Raw genomic sequence first — 7,902 nt, 5'->3', positions numbered from 1 at the left:
AGGAACTATTTATTTATGAGGCTTTATTTCCTAATATAGACATTAAATTGAACACCTCAATGTTTCAAAATGGCAGAAGAAGAAAATAGAACAAAAAGTCAGTCTCAGTCAAACTCAAATGTTCAAAAAAAAAGGTAAAACAATAAAAAAACTAATAAAAAAACAAATTCAGAGCTGACTTTAATGGTGTTTTAAGGGCAATTCTTAAGGGCAATTCTTAAGGGCATTTCAAGCAAAAATGGAGCACTCATATTACTAAAATAATGACTTGAATTACACCATGATAATTATCAATATCGTTTGATATGATCATGATAAAAATATTTTTGCTATATCGCACAGCCTTAATGGATGCTACCACAGTGGCTTTGCTAACTAGCTAATAACTAGTAACCCATAGGAAGCAAGCTGAACAGTCGTTTGAGCAGACAGTAATATCTGATGACGCACAAAGTCTTTAAGTGTCAAGTCTTGTTAACTACATGGAAGCTATATTATCAGCAAGAAGGTCTTTACCTAGTTACCATAGTTTTGGTAGTGAGTCGGCTAGATAGTCAGCTAACTGATGGAAACGTTTAACCAGCAGCAAAACAACCACAAACAACCATGCGGGTCCCACAGTAAAATCTTTGTGCAGTAATTGACAGTCAATAGTGTGTCTAGCAGAAACATTAACAAACAAAATAATAAATAATAGATAGCACTGTTATTACACTGGGACACTAAAGATTTTTAACTTAATGACATAACAGGTACTACAACGATTCCGTTCTGCGAGTTCGCTTTGGCTTCCGCTTTAAGACGTGTTGGACAAGGGCGTGGCTTTCGCGGTACGAATGGGCCGGGTTGGATGTGGGCGGGGTTGGATGTCCAACCCCGCCCTCCTGCAGGCTGCAGCGAGACATACAGTACTTGACGAAATTAGCCGTGGTAGATAAAGATCCTAACTTGTCGCATGCAATCACAATGTAGCGAGTAACGGTAAGCGTCCGTTCAAATGTAGTGGAGTAAAGAGTACATATATTCAGTCACAAATGTAGTGGAGTAGAGAGTAAAAGTTGCTTATATTTTTGATACTCAGTACAAGTACAAAGTAGCCAAAAAAATACTTAAGTACAGTAACGAAGTCCATTTACTCAAGTACTTTACACCACTGAAAAAAATCAGGGGTGAATCAGGGATCACTCGGGAAAATCAGGGTCTGCTTTGCAGAGGGCAGTAAACCCGTTCTGTCTTCCTGTCATAGCTGAGCATTCATCTGTTGTTATCGAAACCAGTTTCTTTAATGCCACATTATTCTCAACAAAATAACTTTTCAATACATTGGGGAAGCAATTAAAAAGGCCAATAGGATGTTGGGTTACATCTCTAGGTGTGTGGAGTTTAAGTCAAGGGAGGTGATGCTAAGATTATACAATTCCTTGGTAAGACCCCACCTAGAATATTGTGTACAGGTTTGGTCACCATACCTTAAAAAGGACATTGCTGCCTTGGAAAGGGTGTAACGTAGGGCTACAAGAATGATTCCTGGACTTAGAGGAATGTCTTATGAGGAGAGATTAGCTGAGCTGGATCTGTTCAGCCTCAAGTAAAGGAGACTAAGGGGGGACATGATCCAGGTATATAAGATTCTAACAGGTCTGGATGCTGTTCAGCCAAACGGCTACTTCAATATTAGTTTAAATACTAGAACTCGTGGCCATAAGTGGAAATTAGCGGGAGAACATTTTAAACTGGATATGAGAAAGCACTTCTTTACACAGCATGTAGAGTATGGAATAGTCTTCCTGTTAGTGTACTGCAAGCTAAAACCCTGGGTTCCTTTAAATCAGAGCTAGATAAGATTTTAACAACTCTGAGCTATTAGTTGAGTTCTCCCCAAACGAGCTTGATGGGCCGAATGGCCTCCTCTCGTTTGTAAATTTCTTATGTTCTTGTACACGTCCACTCCTTTGGTGGTTGTTTTCAAAGTTTACAATATCAAAAAATCTTCAAATATCATTCTAATGAAGAAGAAATCATGCTCAAAATTCTTGTGAACTGTAGTAAACTTATGTTCCACACTGCACCCTTTCCCAGCTGCAACGCTCACTCCACATATTAGGCACACACACTTGTCTTTAACATTTGTGAATAAATATTTGTTCTCCCACTCTTGATGGAAAAAATATGTTTTCTGTTTTTTCTTTGACAGGCCTGTTTCAGTACTCATGATTAGACTTTTCAATAGTTGGCCTTCAATAGGCTTGTTTCAATAGTTAAAAGACAAGAAACTTTTTTGTGGCTGTTGTAAGGCTGTGGAGAAACAATTATCAATCAGAGGTGCCAGATTGGAATTACAATTAGATATTAAAACATATCCAACCATAATTTGTAAACGCATCATCCAATCAAATTTATCTTAATGTGTAAACACGCCCAATCTGGCAACACGATTAACGTAAATGGCGTGGTGTGATTTTTCGGCCAGTGAATGTTAGCTATATTTGTATAATTGTATAATTTCAGGAATCTGGTCCCCATAAGGGAAAAAAGCAGGTATTCATCATGTTGTGGGGACATTGTGTCCCCATAAGGTAAGGTATACCCACTCATACACACACACACACACACACACACACACACACAGCCTTGAAAGCCAGAAAAGTAAGCCATTCCTTTGAGTGGAAATAATCTGACAGTAACAAAAACACAACAGGCTGTATAACACCAAGGTTTGACAATGCAGTAATATTTTAACTTTTAAATTTTACAGTTAATCTGTGTTTAGTCCTATAATACCAATATTCCTTAGCTCATCTACAATCATCTTACAGATAATATGTTTGATAATTTTAGTTTCAATGATTTAATAGCGATATTTTGTTTTCAGAATATAACAGCAATTAGTTCATAGTTTAAAAATAGTTCCCACGCTATATAATACTACAATTGAAATTTAAGATGAATCTTTATCTTAATGATAAAAATAACATTTCTTGTAACTGCCTGTCCTATTCAGGGTCGTGGGGGGGGGGGGGGGGGGGGGTCCGGAGCCTATTTGGAGGCTATGGGCACAAGACAGGGAACGACCCAGGATGGGGTGCCAAACAATCACAGAATAAAAATAACAATTTAATGATAATAGACAATACACCCTATACATTATAGATTATAATGAAATACTTAATCAAACAGTTGGGACAAAATCTTACTTCCAAGAAGTCACTGTGTAACATTTTTATGTCATATAGCCAGCCATATGTTATCTGGATAAGGCAAAGGGAAATTGGAATTATTGCCTACTACAATGAAAAAAAAAAACCATAGACTTGCACATAGTACACAAGATTAAAGTTTGGATAATGTCCCACTCTCAAGATTAATAGCAGAAACATCTGGAAAACCTTTTCATTATCAAATTCCTCCACTGGTTGCCTTTATTTGCGTTTCCTTAAATATACTTTCATTAAAGAGTACAGTAGAAGGATAGAAATACGTGTAAAAAGGGAAATTGTGTTTTCTTTCCAGAATAAACTCGGTTTAATGAAATCGTGGACAGAGGCTGCGTACGACTGAGGGCACACAGCCAGGAGGGGGGATGGAGGAGGGGGGGGGGGTTGTAATTGTGAGAAACAGACCTGTTACATGGTCCTTACCCCCCCACCCGCCATGGCGCCACGAGTCTGCGTCAGCTCAAAAGGGTGCTGGAGTTATCATTCAAGTGGAGCCGGGGGCTGAGCAGGGATGCGGGAGCCATGGCAACTGGGCAACGCATCACCCACAACGTGACCCCGAGAATAACGGGGCCAAGAATGGTGGGGCTAATGCACCCCTCCCTCAGTGAGGCCCTTCACTCTGCTAACATAATATATGCGTGAGAAGCCACGTCTCTGCACACAAAGCAATTTTAATCTCCTCACACTTTTTACCCATAAGGCAAAGAAGAGGAGTGAACCTATCCTGGTTCTTTCAGCTCTGCATGTGGCTCAGTGGCCCAAGCCTCTGCACCTGTGCTCAGATGGTTGCTGGTTCAAGCCCGACCCTGGCACGTCTGTGGGGTTTCGAGCTCTTCAGATAGATGGCATCAATTTGTGTTTGGTTACTTGTGCTTAAGTGTAGGGCTGGGTAGGGTTTAAGGTTGTCATACTGTAGTTCAGATTAGGGTTTTGACCATAGAAATGAATGGAGACTCCCCACAAAGATATGAATACATGGACTGTGTGTTTGTGTGTCCTATACGAGTTTATTCCTGCATACTAAAATCATGTGGTTGTGTCAATTACAGTCTATAAATTGCCCATAGTGTGTGTCCTCTCTTCTGAAAGTACAAGCAGCAATTTTAATAAATAAAAACAGAGAACAACTAAATAAATAATGCAGTTGTTGTTCAGTCTTTCCAGTCTGAAATTGAGTATTTGGTGTTGTTACTACAATAGTATAGTATACTAAGACTGGCGATGTAAGCCGGTGACACTTCAGTGTTACTCAGCAGCACTGGGAGTGAATGAATGCAGGCAAACTCTTAGCTCATTTCGTCACTCCCTCATTACATATTTTTTCCACGCAGATTTATTTTTCCCATTTTTATTATGATGTTTCGGGCGGAAAAAAACTCAGCAGAGGTCTTAATAAGATATCCCTTGATTTGTTTGTTGCTTGAGAACCATTCTTTGGAAAATTGCAACTACAGCTTTCATTGTTTTTAATAAAACGGTTTTGAAAGGCAAAGTCACAGTTGTACATTTTGCAATGAGCAAACTGAGCTGTTACAGCCTTCTGCAGTTATACAGCAATGCAGTGTTTCAGAACGGAATGAGCCCTCATCCATCTCGATAGCTATACCTGCATGTCCTATGCAGGTTGGTGGGGGTCCAGGGCCTATAGGCACACAACAGGGAATAACCAAATGGGATGGGGTCCAACACATTAGGACTGATGTTTACAGACTGTTAGGGGGAAACCAGTGAACCCCAAGTAATCGCCGTGACAACATGGGGCAAACAGCAAACTCCACTCGCATAGAGCCAGGACAGAGACTCAAACCCCAGTCCCAGAGGTGTGAAACAACAGCAGTAACCCTTGTACTCCCATGTCACCCGGCATGCATCCATCAATCCATAAATCCATCCAAAAGTACATTGTAAGTAACAATACTTTCACTATACTATGGGTTTGACTGCTCTACCCGCCCTTAAGGATTTAAAATTCAGCAGTTTGTTTGAAGTGGACACAGGAAAGAGGGTAGTCAGTTTACTAATCATTTATAATTACTCTGACAAATTCTAGACTAAAATATGTGCATCGTTTTGTTTTCCTAGTGTTTTTATCACTTTTTTTGCGAGTACAGTGCCATGTCGTAAGATTAATTAATACTAACAACAAATGAATTGCAAAAATAAAAGGTAATAGTGGAAAACCCATTTCAATGCTGTGAGATGCATTTTTGGGTCCTATATCGCCACCAGGTGGTGAGTTTAAAAAACTGCAGCAACTTACTGGTATGACCCCGGTCAGCCCACATCCAGTACTGGAGCTTCAGAATCAATTATTCTGTAGTTATACACTTTCAAACCATAAATGTGTGCAAGTACCAAGCGTCAGTTATTCACGCTGTATAAAACAAATTAATTTTGTGTTTAGTTGCATATATGTGTGCTTTCACGTTCAGCATTCGATCTCTAACATCATTTGCTGGTCACATACCGAAAAAAAAACCCCTGTATTTTTGGATTTCTCAAAGCACATTAAATTAGCACAAGCTTCACATGGGACCAACACTTTTTTTGAGATTTAACATATTTTTGAACACATGTTAACTTACAATGCCCGGTTTAAGATGGAGAAGAATGGCGGGGATGTGAGGGTGTAATCATTACTCGCACAAGCAGGCAGGCTTCCTTGCAGCACACTGTAGGCATTTATTTAGGTGATTCTTTTCTTCAGCTTTATAAACAGCACTTAGGAATGAAAGGGGTAACAAATGAATCCATTATACAAAAGGCTAAACTAACATGGAAAGCAGAAAAGCAGGCGGTATCCCCGGAAACGAGTGGACCTACAATGACATGTTATAAACTTTGTATATATATGTACATATTTTATATATATTAATTTATAATTACATAAGAAAGAAAAATATACAATGTTACACAAAACACTATGTACAAATCAATAAATAAAGCAAGGACACACAAAAAAAGAAGTTATAAAGAACTTTTTTTTTGTTTTCTTGTAGAAAAAAAATACAAAAAGAACGCAAAACGAAAAAGACTGTAGTTTGTTAGAAAACTCTTTGTTTCTCTTTTTTGAACAGAAAAAAAAAATGGCAGCGACTCTGGGCGGCCTTTTGAAACAGAGGGGGCCTTTGTCCGATTCGGCTGGCAGACAGGCGATGAGCGAGATGCCATTGGGAGGTGTAGAGGTAAATCAGTACCCATGTTCCACAACAGGTCTTTGGCAAAGGTTTAGGTTTCTCGCCCCCTCCCACCCACCCACCCCGTAACCCATACACAAACACACAGTACCTCCAACAGACATACATGCAATTCCCAACAACACCAATCTCTGACCAGTACCAGACTTCCCTCCAAACAAGCTGATTGGCTCGCTCGCCCGAGATTGACATCGGAGAGAGGAAGCTGCAGCCAATCAAACAACAACCAATAAGCCAAATCTGCAGTTACACACTGAACAAATTTCACTCAACAGAAGTCCAGGATGCTGGGTGATCTTTAGTCCTTAATGACAAACCACAATGCTGCCTAAAACTCCACAATGAGGCACCTTGGCTATCGCCGTATTATGATGGAAAACATTTTGGGAACCAACCATGCAGGGGTTTCCTGTTTCAAATTGGTAACGGGCTGTTTGGCGCCACTTTTAGGCCTGGAGTAAAATTCAACACTGCCTGTGAAACTGTGGGCAGCCAACATTATGTGTTCTGTCACATGGTTGAGTGCTGAAGGACAAGACAGTATCATAGTCTCTTGGAAAAGGGGGGGGGGAATCCAGAATGATTTGATATGTATGTCAGTGGTAACACAGAGCTCATCTGTCATACACTCTAAGATACAGAATTACCTGATTGGTCCCATTTTTCATCACAATGCCGTATACCGATATTAAACCCAAAAGCAACGTCTGCTTGAGGTAATAACTATCCAACACAAGTTTGATTTACTCACAAACACAGGATTTCAGCCAATTAAATCTAATTCCATGCTAATCAATATGGCCACTCAACATTTATAAATTTAACAGTGCTGTTACTGTTCATTTGTACATTCTTTATTCATTTCTACTGGCGGGCGTGGATCAGACTGGCCGTGTGAGTTGCTCTGTTCCTATTAAACAGGAACACCTTTTCACTCCTTTGCTTCATCTCACCCCTAGTTCTTTCACCTTTTCACGTGCACAATACCAATCTTTAGCAGAGATGCTGTCTCGCACACAAACCCATAAACCCCCCTCCCTTCCTCACTTTCTGCCACTTGTGACTCAGAATATCCCGCTCAGATTTATTTTCTGTTTGGGTTTATTTACTTGTGGAATTAAATAATGAATGGTGTAGTTTATGTGTGTGTTGGTTTTCATTATATTTCACTCCCATGGGAGGGGCATCCTGGGCCCTGCCAGGAGCCAATCACAGTGTCCATACAATGAAAAAAAAAAGCAGGGGGGCGGAGTTGACTGTCAGGGGGCGTGTCCTTCCACCTCTCCAAGTCTACATGTAGTGAAAACTGACACTTTAAAAACCGTCGTATGCTTCATGAATCTGCTTTGCCCTACGTCAGGCTGGTGGCTGGTTGAGGAGGGGGGTGCTCTCTCTGTCTAAGCCGGATGCGCTCATTGGATGGGCTGAGGGTCCATCAAACGGTTTCGGGGATCCCTGACAAACACCTGCTTCCTCTTGCCACAGAA

Source organism: Paramormyrops kingsleyae, chromosome 7 (genome assembly GCF_048594095.1).
Source record: "Paramormyrops kingsleyae isolate MSU_618 chromosome 7, PKINGS_0.4, whole genome shotgun sequence".
NCBI lineage: Eukaryota > Metazoa > Chordata > Actinopteri > Osteoglossiformes > Mormyridae > Paramormyrops > Paramormyrops kingsleyae.
This window is presented reverse-complemented; position numbering follows the sequence as displayed.